This window comes from Lutra lutra, chromosome 7 (assembly GCF_902655055.1).
Source record: "Lutra lutra chromosome 7, mLutLut1.2, whole genome shotgun sequence".
Classification (NCBI taxonomy): Eukaryota; Metazoa; Chordata; class Mammalia; order Carnivora; family Mustelidae; genus Lutra; species Lutra lutra.
Window position 1 is genome coordinate 107,324,384 of NC_062284.1, and position 21,966 is coordinate 107,346,349.

The 21,966-nt window shown below is 36.9% G+C and overlaps 1 protein-coding gene and 1 long non-coding RNA gene across 2 annotated transcripts in view; one reads left to right on the top strand and one right to left on the bottom strand.

Annotated features, from left to right (window-relative positions):
- LOC125103791 (uncharacterized) overlaps positions 1–11,098 on the bottom strand; it is a 137,771-nt gene extending 126,673 nt beyond the window's left edge. The window contains exon 1 of the long non-coding RNA XR_007128498.1: positions 10,861–11,098. This is a non-coding gene — a long non-coding RNA (uncharacterized LOC125103791). The remainder of the gene's footprint in view (positions 1–10,860) is intronic.
- A 16-nt stretch (positions 11,099–11,114) lies between these two features.
- The window catches only part of PCNX4 (pecanex 4), a 39,447-nt gene continuing 28,595 nt past the window's right edge, over positions 11,115–21,966 (top strand). Inside the window, exon 1 of the mRNA XM_047735637.1 lies at positions 11,115–11,558. The gene's annotated coding sequence lies outside the window, so the exon portion shown is untranslated. The remainder of the gene's footprint in view (positions 11,559–21,966) is intronic.

A 21,966-nucleotide genomic window follows, 5' to 3' on the forward strand; every position in this document is an offset into this window, starting at 1 on the left:
TATGAATTTGATTACACTCATATAAATGGAACCAGACAGTATTTGCCTTCTTGTGACTGGTTTGTTTCACTTAGCATTATGTCTTCAAAGTCCATCCATGCCACAGCATATATCAGAATTTCCTTCCAAGGCTGAATAATATTCCATGGTATGTACATACCACATTTTGCTTATCCATTCATTCATCAATGGACAGTTGGTTTCCTGCCACCTTTCATGGAATAATGCTGCTATTATGAGTAATGCTGCTATGAACACTGGTATAAAAATATGCCTTCAAGTCCCTGCTTTCACTTCTTTGGGGTATATCTAGAAGTAGAATTTCTGAATTATATAGTAATTCTATGTTTAATTTTTTGAGGAGACACTATACCATTTTTCACAGCAGCTGCACCATTTTATAGTGCCACAGGCAATGCCCAAGAGTTCAACTGAGAACTACTTTTATACATTAAAATGTTTTATTTTTTAAAAAAATACATTTCAAAAACAAACACTGAAATGATCATCTAACCATGTTAAAAACAGCTATTATTTTCTAAAATCCAAAAGCTTTCTCATTTGTATATTTTTACAGAACTGTAATACTTTATATAATTTTTGGGTTTTTTTCTCCATTATACATCTAAGCATTTTCCGTGACATTCCTACAAAGCCCCAATTTATCATTTTTTTTAAAGATTTTTTAATTTTATTTATTTGACAGAGAGAGATCACAAGTAGACAGAGAGGCAGGCAGAGAGAGAGAGAGAGGGAAGCAGGCACCCTGCTGAGCAGAGAGCCCGATGCGGGACTCGATCCCAGGACCCTGAGATCATGACCTGAGCCTAAGGCAGCGGCTTAATCCACTGAGCCACCCAGGTGCCCCCCAATTTATCATTTTAATGTCTGTACTATATTCAGCCAAAGGGAAATATTATTGTTTTCTTAATCATTGAAACTTTGAACATTCAAGTTGCTTCCAATTTTACATCATTAGAAATATACAAATACATATGTTCATAAATTCTTTTTCTTTCTGTTGAATACTTTCCATAGGAAGATATTAATGTTAAAAAGTTCATACGATTTTTAGAGTTGTTGACAAATATCACTAAATTTATTTCCAAAGGGACCACAACAGTTTGTATTAGCCTACCAGTTTCACCACAGTGACCCATGACTGGAGGGAGTTATCCTTCCATTCATCTCTAATTCCCTAATAAGCTATCACCTGGTAAACACACAATACAATTTTACTGATTGAATTCATGAATGGATAAGTAAGAATGCCATTTTACTGAATCCTCACCATTCCTGAATCTTACTTTGTTTGCTAATTTATGATAGCCAGTGCTTCTTAAACTGGCTTAAACTATTTTAAAGCAATAAAATATTTGGCCAGGAAATCAGAAGGTCCATTAAAAAATGAATCTTCTTGCTAGCATAAAGATCTTTCTTGGTATGTAAACATTTTCCTATTCATTGTCAGGTGTAATGTAGTTTCACTCAATTGTAACCTTTCATTCTAAACATAAAATAGTATTGTGGGGTCATTTTTCCTAACTTGCCATCTTTTGTGGTATTGGGTAGATACAATCTCTATTTAGCATTTATGTATAAGCAAACAAAATAGTATCAGCCACTCTCAACTCATCGTAACCAAAATGTCATTGGCTCTTGGTTTTCTTTGTCTTATTTTGGCTTTTTGTCTGTGAATTTTCTAGCCATTAAATTGTGAGTTACTTGACATTAAGTAATGTTTCTTTTTTATCTTTGTACCTGCCAAACTGACAAAACTTTCCATGCTAGGAATCCCCAAATATTTTTGGTATACATATTATGCTATATATTTTGTTTGATCTAATTGAGAATAATTTTAAAGGATCATGATAAAAATAAATTATATATGTATTAAGATACATATTATAAGGTACTCTCTTTATGTTAAAGTACTAGAATAAAATTATCAAATAAAAAGGAAGATTTAAACTATCCTGATATTCAGCATAGTATTCAATTGTTCTTCATGGGTTGTAAATTATAATGGGGCTGTTGCAAAACTGTCAAATTCTTCCCAAAGCAATCTTCAAGTTAATCAGCATGGACAATCATTCTTTTCATTTCTATGGCAATAAGAAAATTTTAAGCAATATCTTTTGATTGGAGTTGTCTTGAAAATTGCTTTATTGGAGGTCTTTATTTTAAAATGCAATAAGCCTGAAATATTAAACGTAATTTTTCATGCAGCCTAGAGAAAGAATGCAGCATTTGGTACATTTTTCCTAATTGTTTCTGATTGCTGCCTGGGTAGCTCCAGCACTTCTCCATCTTCAAAATCACCTTCCAGGGCTTCAACATCTTTGACCATTACTTTTAATCAAAGGGGCTAAACATAAAATAATTTGACTATTATGTAGCAGAAATCTTAACAATACTGGCTTTCACATTTTTATTTAATTGACCTTAAAGAGAGACCCCCTCAGGAACTAAATTGTTAATTAATTCTGATTAAGGTGACAAATTCAAATTACCTTATGTTAATACTGACAGAAATCACTGTCCCAGGAAAAGTGGTCAATACTAAAGTCAGCAGAATTCAGTTTTACAACGATAATCATGTTTCGTGAAGGCCTGCTTAACAATAAATAAAGCTCATTCCTATGTTTAAAGTGTGATTATTTAGAAAACTTATACACCTTAAAAATTTGCATAAATTTCCTTCACACTCAGAGCACTGTTTTCTTAAATTTCCACATTATAATCTGAAGTTCCCATGTCCATTTTCCAAGAAGGAAGAAATCACTGTTTGAATTAATGCTTTGACAAGGAGTGAGAAAAATATTGGTCTAGTAAATAGAAATTTATGAAAAGGGTACAAAGTATTGTAGAGGGTTCTCAGGTAGGACTGCTTTTGTTTCTGAACAGAATGAGTCCTTTTCTTTGGGAGGAGATAGTAATGGATGGGATATTAATGCTATAATTAAAAGGAGGGGAAATTAGCTTAGGGCCCTCCTTGTTCACGTTCTCATAAGGCAAACATTATTCACCATGTGCACCAGAAAAAAAAGGAATAAAAATTCTTCCTGGAGGAATTCACTTCACATTCAGGTTAGTATTTATAAGATGCACGATAGTTCTTTTTTTAAAAATGTTGGGGGAAAAGGAACACAGATTCCAAAAGGAAATCTTTTTATAGAGTGTAACTTTTAGGTTTTCATAGTCCAGTGCTCTAGCCCAGATTATATCTGGGTATATCAATGATAGAGGATCAAGTTGCACAGGGACACTGACTGAATTGTGGAATTCAAAGTGTATGCCTCTACACTAACTGGGCCACTCTAAATAAAAATATTTTCATTAGAATTTTTCAGCAGAGAACATAAATATATGTTGGTTTTTATTACATATGTTAGGCCCTATGTGCCCTTAAAAAAAAGCTTGTCTCTAAAATTTTATTATTGTTACCCAAAGAAAAAGTTATGAGGGAGAAGATTCACAGGGGAAAAAATCCATAATTTTATATAAAACCACAAAAATGATCCATTGTTTCTTTTAAGTTTTTATTTAAATTCCAGTTAACATACAGTGTAATATTTGTTTCAGGAGTAGAATTTAGTGATTCAATGCTTACATACCCAGTGCTCATCACAAGTGCCCTCTTTAATCCCCATCACCTATTTAACCCATTCCCCCACTCATCTCCCCTGTTTCTTAACACATGGTTGCTTCCACAAGTTAATACATCTCTTTCTTGCCTGTTGCTCTTTGTTGTTAAATACATTTTCTAATTCCAAAGTCTTTTAGGAGGAAAATTTCTATGTAAAAACATGAATCCAGTATTTGGCTTGAAATTCATATACAACAGAATTTTAATTCAGTAGGATTAATAATTATTCTAATATTCGTTTCTGTACATTGGTTTTCATTTAAGCTATAAGCCTAAAAAGCAACTCTGGTAAAAAAAAAAAAAAAAAATTGTGTAATTACTGGAATAAGTTTTATTGAAAATGGTTGTACTTTATTTTTTTAGAGAGCGAGACGGTGGTGTGGGGAGGGGCAACAGGAGGGAGAGAGAGAGAATCTTAAGCAGGCCCCACGCCCAGCACGGAGACCAACATGGGGCTCCATCTCATGACCCCGAGATCATGACCTGAGCTTAAATCAAAAGTTGAATGCTCAACTGACTGAGCCACCCAGGAGCCCCCCAAAATTGTTGAACTTTAAAATTATATGGCTAGGGGTGCTTGGCTGACTCAGTCAGTGGAGTGTGGGACTCTTGATCTTGGAGTTGTGAGTCCAAGCCCCACAAGCCCCACACTGGGTGTAGAGATTACTTACAAATAAAATCTTACAAAAAAAATAAAATAAAATTCTATTGCTAAAGACAAGCCATGTATGAAAATTTCTTCCATTAAAAAAAAGTAAATTTCTTCCATTAACATTTAGATATTGCTCATTCAATAAAATAGGATTCCCATATATTTTATGTTATATATAGCATATATACATGTCTGTATAAATAACACTAAATGCATAAAATTTACATATATACCAAAAATTAAAATTTTATATGTAATATTGCAAAGAAATTCTAATCTTGAGAATGTATATATAAGTTCAGCAAAGGCTCTCACTTACTATAAAATGAACTCACTTCAAGGATTCCTGCAGATATATCACTGGAGTAGTCCAGATTCTAAGCAGTCTCTGATTAGAACATTATAATTATAAATTATAACATTATAATTTCCAACTGTAATATAACATTTAAAAATAACAGCATTTCTCTCCCTATAAAAGCATCAATACTGTAATCTTTTACTCATAGAAACTAGCAACTATATCTTCCAATCATTTTCTGGATAAAGGTACTATTATAAAAACAAAAATCCACTATGCCACCTTTCAAGTTATATAGAGGCTTGGTGGGATTTTGGGGGGCAGGGTGTAGAGATATTTTTGATTGTCAGTTTAATTTTGAGTGTAATTTTATATTTGAAGATTACAAAGGTGATACAAACTGTTAAAAATACTTCAACAGCACAAAAGAGTAACATAAAAAGTAAAAGTTTCCCTTCCCATCAAACCCCGATTAACTTCTAGAGGTTAACTTCTCTCATAGTTCCTTATGTATCCTTCAAAAATAAGCGTATACAAAGCATGCTCATGCATACATCTAGATTTTAACATAAGATCATGTTAGGGTCTGTGATCAAAGGAGCGAGACTGATACAAAGCGAAAGTCAAGCAAAGCTTTATTTCTCGCCAAGCATCGAGAATCAAAGCGACTATTCGGGGCCGCCTCTTACCGAGAGAGCAAGTGACTCCCAGCCTCACAGACTAACTTTTATAGAGCAAAGGCCATGTGGTTGAGCCTGGCCACGCACAGGTGGCCAATGAGATTGCAACAGAGAAAGCTGCACAGTCATGCTAGGTCACACACGAGTGGCCAATTGAATTACAATTCACCCCATAGTAGCTATTTGAACTAGCCTATCACCTTGGTCAGGATTGGCGCCCAAAAGGTGGGGCCCACACTCCTTGGTAGCTGGGGAGACAGTATGCGCGCCCCACTGACTGGATGTCTCCACCTGGCCCGACTCATCCCTGAATTCGGGCTCTGATATCTCCACCTGACCTGACCTGCCCTTGTATTTGGGCTCTGTTATCAGGGACTGGTTGACCATATTTTACTGGTTTCCCAGACTTGCTTTTAAGTAAATTCCCCTGGGGGGTGAGGGGTAGGGTCAATTTAAGTTTTACTGCATAAACAACAAAATCACTGTTTAACCGGGATGAAATCACTCTGGCTAAATAGGCCCTTACAATCATACTATAACTTTTAAGTTATACAAATAGTAAATTTTAAATTTTTTACTTAAGTTAGACATGTTTGCATAGCAATACACGCAGATATACTTTATTTACCTTATTTAACTTGTTCTCTGTTGAAGAATGTTTTCTGTTTTGCTACATTGTAAATACATCTTTGTACAAATATCAGTGCATACTTAGGTGAGAAATCTATAAAGTAGATTTCTAGAGATGAAATTTCTCTGTCAAAGGGAACTGCAGAGCCAAGCTAGTTTCAAAGTGTACCTCCAATCTACTATCCCACCAACATTGGTTACTGTTGATACTGTTGTTATTTATATTTTATGTATAAATTTTGTTGTTGATATATAGTTTATGTACAAGGTTTTTGTGTTTTGTTTTTTTGCTACATGTGGTTTAATTTCCCTTAAATATTTTTCTGTGAATAATTGCCAGTTTTCATATTTTTAAATATATTAACCCAAAGGGAGCATCCCATTGTAAGCTGTAGGAAGTCATTCTAACCATGTGGACTTTTTCATTCAACAGCAATAGTATCTTGAATCTGGAGAGATTGTGAGAAGGTATTTAAACTTTCCTCTACCTTTAGACAAATTACACTATTCTCCCTCTCCACCCTCCCCCTAAACACACATTCAATTACAATTTCAAACAAAAATTTTATCAGGCGACTTGTTCATTGCATTTCCTTATATATTCATTCTAAAGGAAAGTAAAGATAATGTTCACATGATCCTAAACAGTTGGTAACCTTATAAATAAAGAAGTTAGCAGGTAAACGCCAAGAAAAGGACATCTAAAAACTTCAGCTCTAGCTTTAGAAATTAGTATTACTGAGACATATCCTTGGTAACAGTGTAATAGAAGAGGTTAATTTATGTTCCAATCTTAGTGTAGGATGCTGGGAATAAAGACTATGAAATCTCATCTGCACAGTCCGCTCTTACTTATGTGTGCCAAAATAAGGGGAAATTGTTGTAATTCAGATCTACATATACCTTAATTTTTGTAAAGAGTGAAATAGTGAATACACATGTAGATATTTAGAATTTGATCTTTCAGTCAGTGAAAGTTACATTCACAAACTCTTAAAAATTTTAACATAATTTTAAAAATGAAACTCTAGCCTTTTAAATATTCCAATTTAGTGATTTTCAGTCTATCAACAATTTTACTATGCTCTTTTTAAACAAATACCTAAAATAAGTTTCCAGTGGTGACAACTTTCTAAAATAATATTAATTAAAACACTCCTAAAATTAAAAACCTAATCTGTGAAATTATTGATAGGAAATAATAATGAAATTTAAGAACCACACAAGACAATTAAAAGTTCTTAAAACCAAATTCTGAAAAATTCTATCCTTTTCACCCTGTACTTACCAGATATTAATATAAACTTTTCAGAATTGTAATTTAAAATATATTGTATTTTACAACAAAGTTTAAAACTAGTTAATGGCAAGCTATGATTACATTATACATTGTTTATAGTCCTATTTATAAATGTTTACCTAGTATGAAATTTTTTCTATATTAAAGGAAGTTTCAATGTGAAACCTTATAACTAACAATTGGTCACTCCTTGTCTTTATGTTATTGAAGTACAGTTGATACACAGTTACATTAGTTTTAGCTGCACAACACACAGACTGGACAAGTTTATAAATTATACTATGCTCACTATAAGTGCAGCCACCACCTGTCACCATACTACCTTATTATAATACCACTGACTATATTCCCTATGCTGTACCTTTTATCCCTGTGACTTACTCATTTCCTAACCGGAAGCCTGAATCTCTTGCTATCTTTCACCTACTTTGCCCATCCCCCCATTCCTCTCCACACTGGTAACCATGAATTTGTTTTCTGTATTTATCAGTCTGTTTCTGCTTTTTGTTTTTGGTTTTGTTTTTTTTTAGATTTTCACATATAAGTGAGGTCATGTGGTATTTGTCTTTCTCTAACTTATTTCACTTACCATAATCCCCTACTCCATCTTTAATATCCGTATAACTCAATGTCACCCAACCCATATGCCTGTGAACATACTAAAATCGCTACCCACCACATCCTCATTCACATGGTCATTATATACATTTATATGCATATATCTTGTGACATAAAGAAACTAGATGAATTTCAACAAGCCATGTAAAAAACTAATCATCTCATTTTAAAGTCCCTTTTTTCTCTCCCAATGGTTTTCTTCACGTTCACTAATATCCAAACCTTGGCATTCTCTTTTAATCTCATGATTTCAAATAAATTTTTTTTTAATGTAGAATACTTCCAGGGGTGCCTGGGTGGCTTAGTTGTTAAGGCTCTACCTTCGGCTCAGGTCATAATCGCAGGGTCCTGGGATCAAGCCCCATATCGAGCTCCCTGCTCAGCGGGAAGCCTGTTTCTCCCTCTCCCACTCCCCCTGCTCCTGTTCCCTCTCTTGCTGTCTCTCTCTCTGTGTCAAATAAATAAAAAATTAAAAACAACAATAAAATGTAGAATACTTTCAAATCTCTATGTCTTGACCTGTCTCCCAGGGTCCAATCCTGTATCTGGAACTGGACATATCCCAAAAGCCCTAAAAACACATAATGTCTCAAAGTGGATTATCTTTCTTTGCAAACCTATTTTTCCTCCTATACTTACTTTAAGGGTAACTCAAACTTTGTGGTCACACAGCTTATAGCTTAGGCTCATCTTTTTCTTTGATCTCCTTACCCCCCTACCTATTCCCCACCCTGATCCAAACCTTTACCAAATTTTAGCTTTTCTATTGCCTTGCCCTGGAAGCTCAGCTTTCAAATTCCCTGAAGCAACTTCTCCACTTTAAATCACCTTACCCTGTGTTGCAGCTCTATTATTATTTTCAGAGCCCTCTGGTCAGTAGTCTGTGGGCAATGGGGCAGAGTGAGGGTTTTATAATTTTGGATTCTTTTGTTTGTTTTTTACTTTTTGGCAAGAGGAGTACTTGAAAATGGGCATTACCATTACATAAAAACATGTATGCCATGATAATGGCTGGGTAAACATTTCCTCTGGGTAAAGAAGCAGCTCCAGATTATTGGTAATGTTTCGTTTTATGTCAATCAGCAGGATTAACAAAAAATATGGATCTTGAAGACATACACATATAGGTTAAATTCCAAATCTCCTTTATTTTACTCTTCTGAAGTAAAATGAGAAATGAGAGTAGTGAAATGAGAATAATAATAAGCTACCTCCATAAGGTTAAGATTAAATAGGGCTCATATATACCTGACTTATGCTCTAAATATTTGCTAAATGAATGAATGATGGTTCCCATTCTAGAAAACCTCTTCTCCCACATCTCCATCCAGCTAACTTGTATTTTTATACCTCTGTTGCAGCCATCCTGAATTTCCTTCTCTAGAATGATTCCTATGTCCCAGTTCTGTGTTTCTATGGCTCCAGTGCCTGTTTATCACACACTCTGTAATTACTGATGTCCTTGTTAGTCTCTCATTATATTTTGGTAAATTCCTTGAGGATAAGGGTCATGTGTTATTTGACTTTGAATTTGCAAGAATAGGCATGGTTCCTGGCAAACATCATCCACTATTTCAGTAAATGTTGAATGAGTACTTTCTGTGTACATGTAACGAAAGGCCTTGTATTAGAAGCTTTACTAATTTTATTCCAAATGCAAAGTAACGTACTGGAAAAAAAGAAAAATTTAACAACCAAATATCTACAGTAGGTATTACAACAACAAAAATATTAATTCTGGTTGAACTATACGCAATTTAGGGTGACAAAAATACAGCCTCTCTACATGAAGAAAATAGCTCATTCTCACTAAGCCCTTAAGCTGTGCCTAATTAAATGATCTAGTTATTTAATCCAATCTACCCAACCCCCTTTGTGATAAATTTTCTCTATTATTAACCCTATCCTACAAGATTTGAAAACTGAGCACCAGGGAGATTAGGTAACCCCTATATCACACAAGTAGTGAACTGTGATGTCAGGGTTCCGACAACTTAGGACTTCTGAGCCTCTCTTCTTCCACAGCCTCTACTCTTACACTACACTGACTTCCTAGCAATTGCAAATGCCTCAAAGATGCTTAATGTGGTACCCAGACCGATGACAACTAAGGTTGCCTTCCCCCAAAGTATGGGAAACATTAAGAGTCCATTTCCCCCTCAGACCACTAATGGTGTCTTTGAAGACAAGTATATGTACGGCAATGAAACTGCACAGGATTTTCTTCCACATACTTAATAATAAACTACACTTTCCCCCTAAATAAAGTAGTATCTATCTATATATGTATATAAGCTTTGGCTTTCTTCTAATATTAACACACAAAAAGTTTTCCTATTATGGTCTGAAACCTAGATGCTTAAGAAAAAAGCCATTTCCAGTAAAGCCAGAAAACAAACAAACAAAAAAAAAAGGCCGTATTCATAGTCTTGAGGTAAGGAGATCCGAAGAAGACAGTCCTTGAGCACTCAGGAGTCCCAAGCATGCCGAATTGCTAGAATGTCAATCACTTAGGGAAACACAAGTACCTTAATAGTGACAAATTGGCTTCGGAGTTCCCTTAGAAAGCCTCTAACTCATTTGAGACCAATTACCAATTAAATGCTCTAAGGGACCGCCTTGTGACTTCCAGCTAGCAATCTGGAAGATGTCCAGAACATGAGGAAGAAATCAAAACTTCATGGAAAATGGAGGCGATGGGCGTGTAACTTTAAACTAGCAAAACTGGTACTCTGGGTTCACCCTATAAAGGTTGCCAGATCTTAAATTGCCTCTGAGTATTAACAGTGCGCCGCGGCTTTTTTTTTTTTTTTCCCCATTAGGATATGTGGACTTTGCCTTACTTTATTAATAAACAGATACCTTCTTAGTAGCATGATTCAATGATGGGACATTTTGTTTCCTTGCATTTAAGAATCTCCTCACGGAGAAAAAGTATGCAACAAAGGGCAACAGCTAGCACGTATATTTAGCTTCAAATCTTCCAAGCCGAAGCGGATGTATGAAGTATTACTTAAAAGCATTTATTACCGTCGGTGTGCTGGGTGGTGATGGCCAAAGTGAGGATGTGGTTAATGGAAATTGCGAGATCGCGAGCGGTTGGAGTCACACTACACTCCAGTGCAGCAGTCAGACCACCCACAAGCCAAAGCTCTCAAAATGGCGGCCGCACGTCACTCTCCCAGAAAGCGCTACCCACTCCTTCGGACACGTCACGTCACCAGGGAAACGGCGCTCTTGCGTAGGGGCGCGGTCCTGGGTGAAAGGGCAGGGCTTGCTTGAGACCCTTCCCCCTCGCCTCGACGGAGGCCCGAGGCGAAGCCGGAGCGGGGGGACTCCCACGACACCTTAGCAAAGGAGTGTGGGCCCACACCTGGAGTGAACGAAGGCCGCCTCTTCCCTACCTCCGCCTCGCCTACCCGGCGGCTGGGGAAGCGCCCCAGGGCGAGCACTAGCTGAGGGGCGGAGCGAGCCGAGCGCCCGAACCGCCCCCGAGCGAGATCTGAGTTCCACGGCGGTGGCGCCCGCTAGAGTTGACGTTAGCTATGGAAACGCGGAGATGCCTCGGGTGCGATTGCCGTGAGCTGGTTGCCTGGCCGCTGGAGCTTCTCAGCCTCTGCGTTCGGGTCGCAGGCAGCCTCCGGGCGGGATCGCCCAACCCGGGTTTACCTGCAAAAATGCAGTTCCCGGGATTCCTTCGCGTCGCCTCTTCCCTCGGGTGACTCGAGGTACGTTCCATCCCCGACACCCACCTTGTGACTTCTTAGGCACCGAATTTCCAAGCCTATGCAGAGGCACTTGCAGTTTTAATTGCCACAGATTTCTTGTTCTTCAAGTGCGATTGTTGCATTTTTTACACGGAAGGTGAACCCCGTGGCAAGAGGAATCAGTCCACTAGGACTTTAATTTTCTTTCAAAAGACTGCTCTAGCTTGTTGAGTTACTGCATTTTGTTTCTAAGAGACACTTGCGGAATGGAGAACCGTCCATTGAGTCTTGATTTAGTGATGTCCTTGTTACCCCCAATATAGTGTACAAATTGCGTCCCTTAGATAGTGCTGTACTCTTTCCTTACCTCCAACTAAACCGCGTTTGCCCCAACTTGGTCAATTTCTGACCCCCTGAACACGAGTAACTCTCCCCGCCCCGCCATCTGCTGCCTGTCTTCACAACTCTGTCAAGGACCAGTGTTTACATAAATGAAATCTACAACATCGGAGGTTATTTATCAGAACTGTGAATTGATAATCTACTCTTTTTTTTTTTTTTTTTTTTTTTAAACATTTTTTTTAAAGATTTTATTTATTTATTTGACACACAGAGAGAGAGAGAGATCACAAGTAGGCAGAGAGGCAGGCAGAGAGGGAGGAGGAAGCAGGCTCCCTGCTGAGCAGAGAGCCCCATGCGGGCCTCGATCCCAGGACCCTGAGATCATGACCTGAGCTGAAGGCAGAGGCTTAACCCATTGAGCCACCCAGGCGCCCGATAATCTACTCTTTACCAGTCATTTTTTATTCAGCCATACATATGTGTATATATATATACACATATATGTATATATATATACATGTATTTAGTGAATCATTCTTACAACTAGAGCAAAGACTATCCTTTATATTACTGAGTGTCCACTGCCACCCATTCCAAGTCTCCAGACCCTGTCACAGCATCTGAGCCAGACTCATGACCAGATATTGCCATTTTAGTGATTTAACTGGGACACCTGGCAGCCACTCTTAAATTTCCTACTGGTTATTAACAGACAGTACATGGTTAGGGAACTTTTCTGTTTCTTTTTCCTTTGTAAGAACTTTGTTGAAATATAATTCACATTCCATAGACTTCAGTCATTAAAAGTGGACAATTCAACACCCGAAACTAATATTACACTGTATGTTAAATAACTGGAATTTACACTAAATTTTTTAAAATGTATTAAAGATTTTTAAAAGTGTACAGTGGTTTTTAGTATATTCACAGAATTGTGCAAGTATTATTACAGTCAATTTTAGAACATCTCATCGCCCCTTCAAAAAGCCCTGTTTCCTTTAGGAATTACTCCCTCCCATCGCAGCCTTAGGCAAACATTAACTTGTTTCTGTCTTTATAGATTTGCATGTTCTGGACATTTCATATATAGGAAAGCATACAATATGTGGCCTTTTGTGATTGTCTTCCTCTTAGCATTCTGTTTTCAAGGTTCGTCCATGTTGTAGCATAAGTCAGTACTTCATTCTTGTTTATAACCTAATAATATTACATCATATGGATATACCACATTTTATGTAATCTGTTGATGGACATTTTGGGTGTTTTCACTTCTTGGCTATTAATATTTCTGCTATGAATGTGTACAAATTTTTGTGTAGACTTAATGTTCTCATTTCTCTTGGGTAAATACCCAGCAATAGAATTAATAGGTCATATGGTAACTCTATGGTTAGCATTTTTAGGAACTGCCAGACTGTTTTTGAAAGCAGCTGCACCATTTTACCTTATAACTTGGGGGTTTGGTTTTCTCCACAATTTCACCAATACTATTTTTTTAAATTTAATTTAATTTTTTTAGTGTTCCAAGATTGATTGTTCATACACCACACGCAGTATTCCATGAAATACATGCCCTCCTTAATACCCACCACGACGGTCACACATCCCCTCCACTCCCTCCCCTCTAAAACCCTGTCTGTTTCTCAGCCTCCACAGTCTCTCATGGTTCATCTCCCTGACTGATTTCCCCCACTTCCCTTCTCCTTTCCTTCTCCTAATGTCCTCCATGCTATTTCTTATATTCCACAAGTAAGTGAAACCATATGGTAATTGACTTTCTCTGCTTGACTTATTTCACTCAGCATAATCTCCTCCAGTCCCCTCCATGTTGGTACAAAAGTTGGGTATTCATCCTTTCTGATGACTGAGTAATACTCCATTGTGTATATGGACCACATCTTCTTTATCCATTGGTCTTTCGAAGGGCATCTTGGCTCTTTCCACAATTTGGTGATTATGGACATTGAAATCCAGGTGACTGGTTATCAAAAATAGTACTGGTGTGGAGGTTCCTCACCAATACTATTTTTGATAGCCAGTTAAGTGGATTTGAAGTGATATCTTGTTTCACTTTTGGTTTGCATTTCTCAAATGAGTGAGTAATGATGTTGAGCATTGTCTTGTGTGATTATTGGCGATTTGTATGGTATCCTTGGAGAATGCCTACTTTAATCCTTTAAATTGGCTTTTTTTTTCACTATTAAATTGTAAGTGTTCTTTATATATTCTAAATGTAAGTCCCTTATCATATATATGATTTGCAAAAATTTTTTCCTATTTCGTGGGTTTTCATTTTCTTGATGGTGAGAACCTTTCCTTCTAGACACTTTCCCATTTGTGTTTCTTTATCTCTTACTCAGAAGTCGTATGTGCCAGTGTCCTCATGCTGCCTTAGCTAACAAAAGTTGCCCATTTGACATTTTGGAGATTCCTCTCAGTCCCACTTTTCCCTGAAAACTCTTTTTCCCAAATTATCCTTCTATTTCTCTGGCCTCAAAAATGAAATTCCCTTTCATTTGTCAATGGCTTGGTATGATTTAAAAACTCAGTTAGCTACCAAGTGACGTGGTGTGTTAAGTCACTTAATTTCACTGGTTCTCAGTTTTCTGTAAAGCAAGTTGGGTTTTTTTGGTAATCTGTGTGAATGGTACACTTCATTCACCTGACACTTGACTTTGAAAGAAAAACTTGTTGATTGCTTTGAATTGGTAAAATGTTTGCAGAGTGGGAAGGGTAGATTGGGAGAGAAGTGTCAGCAGGGCCTGCTGCACATTTGTGATACACTGATGTGACTTTTGGCTATTTTTTTTTAAAGATTTTATTTATTTATTTGACGGAGATCACAAGTAGGCAGAGAGGCAGGCAAAGAAAGAGGGGGGAACCAGGCTCCCCGTTGAGCAGAGAGGCCGATGCAGGGCTCGATCCCAGGACCCTGGGATCATGACCTGAGCCGAAGGCAGGGGCCTCAACCCACTGAGCCACCCAGGAGCCCCTTGGCTATTTTCTACCATCTTATTTTTCCAAAAGGAATGGAATGTTAATAATTCATATTCTAGTGTTGTACATTTGAGAAGGGTGAATTATAGAAGTGATAACTCATTATTCTATCTGTAAAGCTTTCCCAATATCTGCAATAAATAGATCCTTTGAGCTATCTACTTACCCTTTCCATCCAGTCATAGCTTTCTCTACAAACCAATTCCTGTGAATATACAGAATACTCTTAAATTCAAAGACCCTCCTAAAATCTCGAATTTGAATAAATACCATTTTATAGATCAAAGGGATGTTATTGTGCTTGTTCTTTTACTTTAAGAGTCTTTAAGTAGATTTTCCTTTTTTTGGTGGGTAGAAGGGATTGCTTACTACATAATTGATAAACTATAACATGAAATATGTTTTTCATGTTTTAGCACTAAATGTCTTTCAAAGGTTCTTCAAGAATTTAGCTGTTTGTCCCTGGCATGGCATTTAGGCAAGATTTATAGAGTGCTTTCTGATTTATAGGGATAGCTATCTTTGCATCTCTAGATTCCTACTGATACCCTCAACAGTTAGCACTTGGCTATCAAAAAAGTCCACAGGTGCTTTCTTATTAGAACTGATCTAACAGGAATAAGTCATTTTATCCAGGGCAAATGAGAATTAAGTTGTGTCATAGCATACTTTTTGAGTACTAAGGTGTAAGCCATTTTGTTTCTTTTCCAGACCTGAAGTTTTTTGTTTTCCACATTAGTAAAGGTGTGATACTTAGAAAAGTAGAACTTCAGTATATTTCTTTTCAGATTTTTAAAAATACTTTTTAGGAACGTGGATGAGGATATTCTATATATTACTGACAAGTTTGTGTAGGCATTTTTTAAATAAGCAGGAATTACTTTTTCTTGAGAAGTTAATTTTGTTTAATAATTTTATAGTATTTATAAACTAACTTTGTATATTGTTTGTTCTCTTGATAATGAAAATTAAAATAATTCCAGAGTTATTTTTACCGGTAATAATTATTTGAGAGGGAAATGATCTCTTTTTTTTTTTTTTTTAAGATTTTATTTATTTATTTGACAGAGAGAGATCACAAGTAGACAGGCAGGCAGAGAGAGAGAGGGAAGCAGGCTTCCCGCTGAGCAGAGAGCCCGATGCGGGACTCGATCCCCGGACCCTGAGATCATGACCTGAGCCGAAGGCAGCGGCTTAACCCACTGAGCCACCCAGGCGCCCCAAGAGGGAAATGATCTCTATCCCACTGGATTATAAACTTCTTTAGATCAGAGGGCGGCCTATTACCATAACCTAGTACATCATAGGTATTCAAAAGTTTAAATGTGTGGAAAGTACTAAATTTTCATTTAGCTGTTTCTCTATGAAAGGAAAGTTAACACATTTGTCTATATTAACAAATGTCAGAATGAACTCTAATCCTCAGTATTTCAAGAGCAAGTTAATATAGGGGGAGAAAAAAAGATTATAACATATGTCAGAGTTAATATCCTTCAAATTTAAAAAGTTCTTTCAAATTAATAAGAGAAGTGAACACTTTAAAAGAAAAAGAGGCAGGGTGCTTGGGTGGCTCAGTAGGTTAAGCCTCTGCCTTGGGCTCAGGTCATGGTCTCAGGGTCCTGGGATGGAGCCCCTAATCGAGCTGTCTGCTCAGTGGGGACCCTGCTTCCCCCTCTCTCTCTGCCTGCCTCTGTCCCTACTTGTGATCTCTCTCTGTCAAATGAATAAATAAAATCTTAAAAAAAAAAAAAAAAAAGAGGCAAAGGGCATGAAAAGGCAATTTACAAAGAAATTAAATGACATTTGTCTACAGTACACACATATACATGTAGTGAATATTCTCAGAAAGATAAACCATGTTACTTAAATAATAATAGGATTCTATAAAAAGGAACCTCTAGGGGTTAAAGATGTACTCTTAGGAATTGAAAATATGAGAGCAAAGATTAAATAAAATTTGACAAATAGGATAGAGTAAGTTTTTTGAAGGTATAATAAAAATACAGTTGAGGTACAGTTGCAGAAGTGCCCAATAAGTAAGTGTGGATTCAGTGTCACCTCACACCTGTTAAGATGGCTACTAGAAAAAGAAAAGAGAAAGAAAAATAACAGATGTTGGCAAGAATGTGGAAAAATTAGAACCTGTGTAAAGTGTTAGTAGGATGCAAAGTGGTGTGTCTGCTATGGAGAACAGTGTGGAAGGTCCACAAAAAATTAAAAATAGAGCTACCATATGATCCAGCAATCCCACTTAAGGGAATTTATCTGAAAGAATTGAAATCAGAATCTTGAAGAAATACTTGCCCTCCTGTGTTCACTGCAGCATTATTTTTTTTTAAAGATTTTATTTATTTATTTGACAGATCACAAGCAGGCAGAGAGGCAGGCAGAGAGAGAGGAGGAAGCAGGCTCCTTGCTGAGCAGAGAGCCCGATGAAGATGCGGGCCTTGATCCCAGGACTCTGAGATCATGACCTGAGCCGGAGGCAGCGGCTTAACCCACTGAGCCACCCAGGCGCCCCTCACTGCAGCATTATTCACCATAGCCGAAAATCAGAAATAACCCACTGTCTGTCAACAGATGAATAGATAAAGAAAATGTGTTATATACATACAATGGAAAATTATTTAGCCCTGGAAGGGAAGGAAATCCTGCCATTTGTGATCACAAAGATAAGCCTTGAAGACATTATGGTAAATGAAATAAACCAATCAGAAAAAGACAAATATTGCGTGATTCTTCTTATATGAGGTATCTAAAATTGTCAGACTTACAGAAACAGAGTAGACTGAAGGTTGCCAGGAGCTTGGGGGAGGAAGAAACAGGAAGAAGACTTGCTATATAAAGTTTTAGTTTTACAATATGAATAAGTTCTAGAGATCTGTACAATGTTGTGTTGCTACTTAATAATACTGTATTATACACTTAAAATTTTAAGAGGGTAAATCTCATGTTAAGTGTTCTTATCATAAAAAAAAATCTGAATCCAATAGAACAGAAAAAGGAAGTGTAGGTTCAATGAATGAAATTGACCAATCCATAAAAATAATGTGATAGGTTAAAAACAAGTAAATTTCACTAAATAAAAATCAGACAATTGGCTAAACTTATGTTTTTAGAAATTCTGTTTGCCAAACTAAGAAAACTATAAATTTATTGTAATCTCCCCAAACTGCTACTTTGTTATCTTTTTGCTTGTTTATTTATTTGTTTTAAGGGATTTTTCACATTGATATCTTGCCTGATTCCTTTAAAGTTGAAAAATAAAGATTCCCCCGTTGTACATTGCCACATTGATCTGTTTCTCGCCTTTCTGGATAATGCATAAGAAACATGGCTCGAATTCCAAACAAAGCAGCGTTTCTATGGCTACTTTGTTGGCCCACATTCAGAGTAGCATATGAAGAAAGCGTATGGCCAAAATCAATGTTTTGATGCCATCTTTATCCTGTAACCTTTCTTTTCACGACACTTTTTCCCCCTAAATCTTGAGACATTTTTCATTTTAACATGTTGGAGGCAGCAGCCATAAAAATGCATAAGTCTGGGAATTGTCTCTGAGAATATATGCCGAAATCTCATTCAGGAACTAAATTTTAATTATTCTGATTTTCCTTTCTATTCTAATAATCCAGATTAGGATTTAGAATGTTTTTCTGAATAAATGTTAAGTGTTGCTTCCTATGAAGAAAATATTTTTTAAATATTCCAGGATCTGTAAATTAAAAATCACACAGTACCAGTTTATCATAATTCTTAAAATTTAATTTTTTTTCAGTGCTCCAAGATTCATTGTTTATGCACCACATGCAGTGCTCCATGCAATACGTGCCCTCCTTAATACCCACCACCAGACTTACCCAATTCCCTACCCCTCTCTCCTCCAAAATGTTCAGTTTGTTTCTCAGAGTTCACAGTCTCTCATGGTTTGTCTCCCCGTCTGATTTCCCCCAACTCACTTCTCCTTTCCTTCTCCTAGTGTCCTCCGTATTATTCCTTATGCTCCAAAAGTAAGTGAAACCATATGATAATTGACTCTCTCTGCTTGACTTACTTCACTCATCATAATTTTTGCTTTGATGAATTTCTAGTATTTGTTGTGCTACTATTCCCTTTTATCCTTAAAATATTAGAAAGAAAATACCCATACTAGAAATAAACATACTTGCTACTTGTCAAATTTCCAACTTCCCCTTTAAACAACAGTGTTTAATGTTTTCTTTTAATCATCTTACTTAAGCTCTACCATTAATGTATTATATTCCTCTCCATACCAAGGTATTTTACTACATATTATGGAGAATTGGAAGTGTCTCAAGATTTGGCCTCTGCCCACAAATAACTTATTGTTAGAGAAAAGACATACATGGGGCGCCTGGGTGGCTCAGTGGGTTAAGCCTCTGCCTTCGGCTCAGGTCGTGGTCCCGGGGTCCTGGGATCGAGCCCTGCATCGGGTTCCCTGCTCAGCGGGGAGCCTGCTTCCTCCTCTCTCTCTGCCTGCCTCTCTGCCTACTGTGATCTCTCTCTGTCAAATAAATAAATAAAAATAAATAAAATCTTTAAAAAAAAAAGAAAGAAAAGACATACATAATTAAAAAATAATACATAAAGAGGTAAACAATACAAGAAATGCCCTATGTTGATACATGTTACAAAATGAGTAGTATGAACAAGCAATGTTTGATATGCAGAGAGAAGAGAGTGTTCCGGGAAATTTTCAGAAAGGATTAGATTCAATCTTTAAAGTTGACCAAGAATACCAATTAGGGAAAGGAAGAAAGGACATCCTAGACCAAGGAAAGGGCATGAGCAGAAGCACCCAGAAGGAAAAGGGCAGGATGTGTTTGTAGGGCATAGGGCTGAGAATTTTAGAGGTTATGTGGTGGCTTGAAGAGGTATCAAAATGTTCTATGTAAAATACACAAGCACACCCTACCTACCATGTATGCTCTCTGGAACTTTTCACACCTATACAAACTATACATAACCATGGATTATGTATACACCTAAGTGTGTATACTCTTTTTTTTTAAAATGCAAATGAGATCATCAGTGTGTTTATTTTACTTTTCAGCATTTCATGGCATCGTTCTGTTTCCACATCAATAACGGATCTTCAGAATATCTCACTGTTTGGAATATAATCACAGAGTATTCTGTCAAATGAGTAAGAGCTTAAACTAAGCTCTACCAAAGATTCTGAAGTACATGCAGCTAGATAATCTGGTTTATAAGGTGTCTTCAGTTTCTGTCTTCCTTTCCCAGTGAGCCATCTCACCTTGTTCCTGATTGCTTCAGTGGAACAAGAGGGACCAGCTTTTACCTAACTCTCCAGGAAAATTCCAGGCATATCCGGTCTCTTTTAAAAGCCTAGGACAGACATCCAAGTTCCTTTTCCTTTCTGATAATATCTTCTGTAGATAATTGAAATCAAAATATTTGTGCCTGCTCACAGGAGTATGCCCTTACTTACCCTTTGGCTTCTATAGAACAACCCTATCAGAATAGGGGAGTACATTGAGCCTGACATCAGGACAGGAGTTAAGCTCATTCAGAAGGGGGAAGCAGTCTTTTCATTCCTTGAGATTGAACCATCAATGACTAAGGTTCCATTTGGCCCTGCAGTTCTGTTATTTTGTGAGTACTTGTAGGGCTGCCATGTAAGTAAAAGCTGTGACTTATTCTGTGTAGAATTAAGGCCAATGGCCAGAAGATTTAAAAAATGATGTTTTCAATTAAAGAACTTCCTAATTTAACAAAAGGTTCTCTAAAGTAGTAATAATTTTTTAAAAGATTTTATTTATTTATTTGACAGAGATCACAAGCAGGCAGAGAGGCAGGCGGGGGGTGGGGGGCGGGCGTGGGGGAGCAGGCTCCCTGCTAAGCAGAGAGCCTGATGCTGGGCTCAATCCCAGAACCCTGGGATCATGACCTGAGCTGAAGGCAGAGGCTTTAATCCACTGATCCACCCAGGTGCCCCTAAAGTAGTAATTCTTAATTGTGACCCCTAAACTTTTCATGATGCCTGAAAGCTCTCTCTAGGACTGATAACTGGTTGGGTAGAACTGACTTGTAGGAATACTGTTTTAAACTGAAGAAAGAACAGGGAAGGAAGGCAAGCAGGCGGGCTATCTTAAGATGGCTTTAAATCTGTGCATGTGTGGTAAAATACATATAATGTTTACTGTCTTAACCATTTTTAAGCATATAGTTCAATGGTATTAACTACATTACCCTGTAGTAAAGTCATCACCACCATTCATCCCTGTGATTCTTCTCATCTTGTGAAACTTTATGCCCATTAAACAGTAACTCCCATTCTCTTTCCTCATTCCGTGGCAACCGCCATTCAACTTTCTATGATTTTGACAACTCTAAGTACCTTGTCTTAGTGAGATTATGGACTATTTATCTTATTTTGACTGACTTATTTTGTTTAGCATAAGGCCCTTAAGGTTCATCCATGCTATAGCGTGTGGCAGGATTTCCTTCCTTTTTAAGGTTGAAAAAATATCCCTTGTATGTATATACTACGTTTTGTTTATCCATACATCCTTTGATGGACACTTGGGTTGCTTCCATGTTTTAGTTATTGTGAATAATGTTACTATGAACACGAGTAACAAATATTTCTTTGATACCCTGCTTTCAGTTCTTTGGGGTATATATCCAGAAATCAAAAACCTGGATCATATGGTAATCCAATTTTTAAGTTTTTAGGAGCCACTGTACTGTTTTCCACAACACTTAAACCATTTGATATTTCCACCAATAGTGCACAAGGGTTCCAGTTTTCCACATCCTTACCAATACATGTTGTTTTCTGTTTTTCTGATAGTAGCCATCTAAATAGCTGTGAAGTGGCATTTTGTTGTAGTTTTAATTTGCATTTCTCTAATGATTAGTAGTGTTGAGCATCTTTTCATGCATTTATTGCCATTTGTGTATCTTCTTTGGAGAAATGTCTATTCAATCCTTTGCCAATTTTTGAATTTGTTTTGTTGTTGAGTCTTAGGAGTTCTCTATAAATTATGGATAGTTATCCCTTATCAGATGGATATATGATATGCAGATATTTTCTCCCATTCTT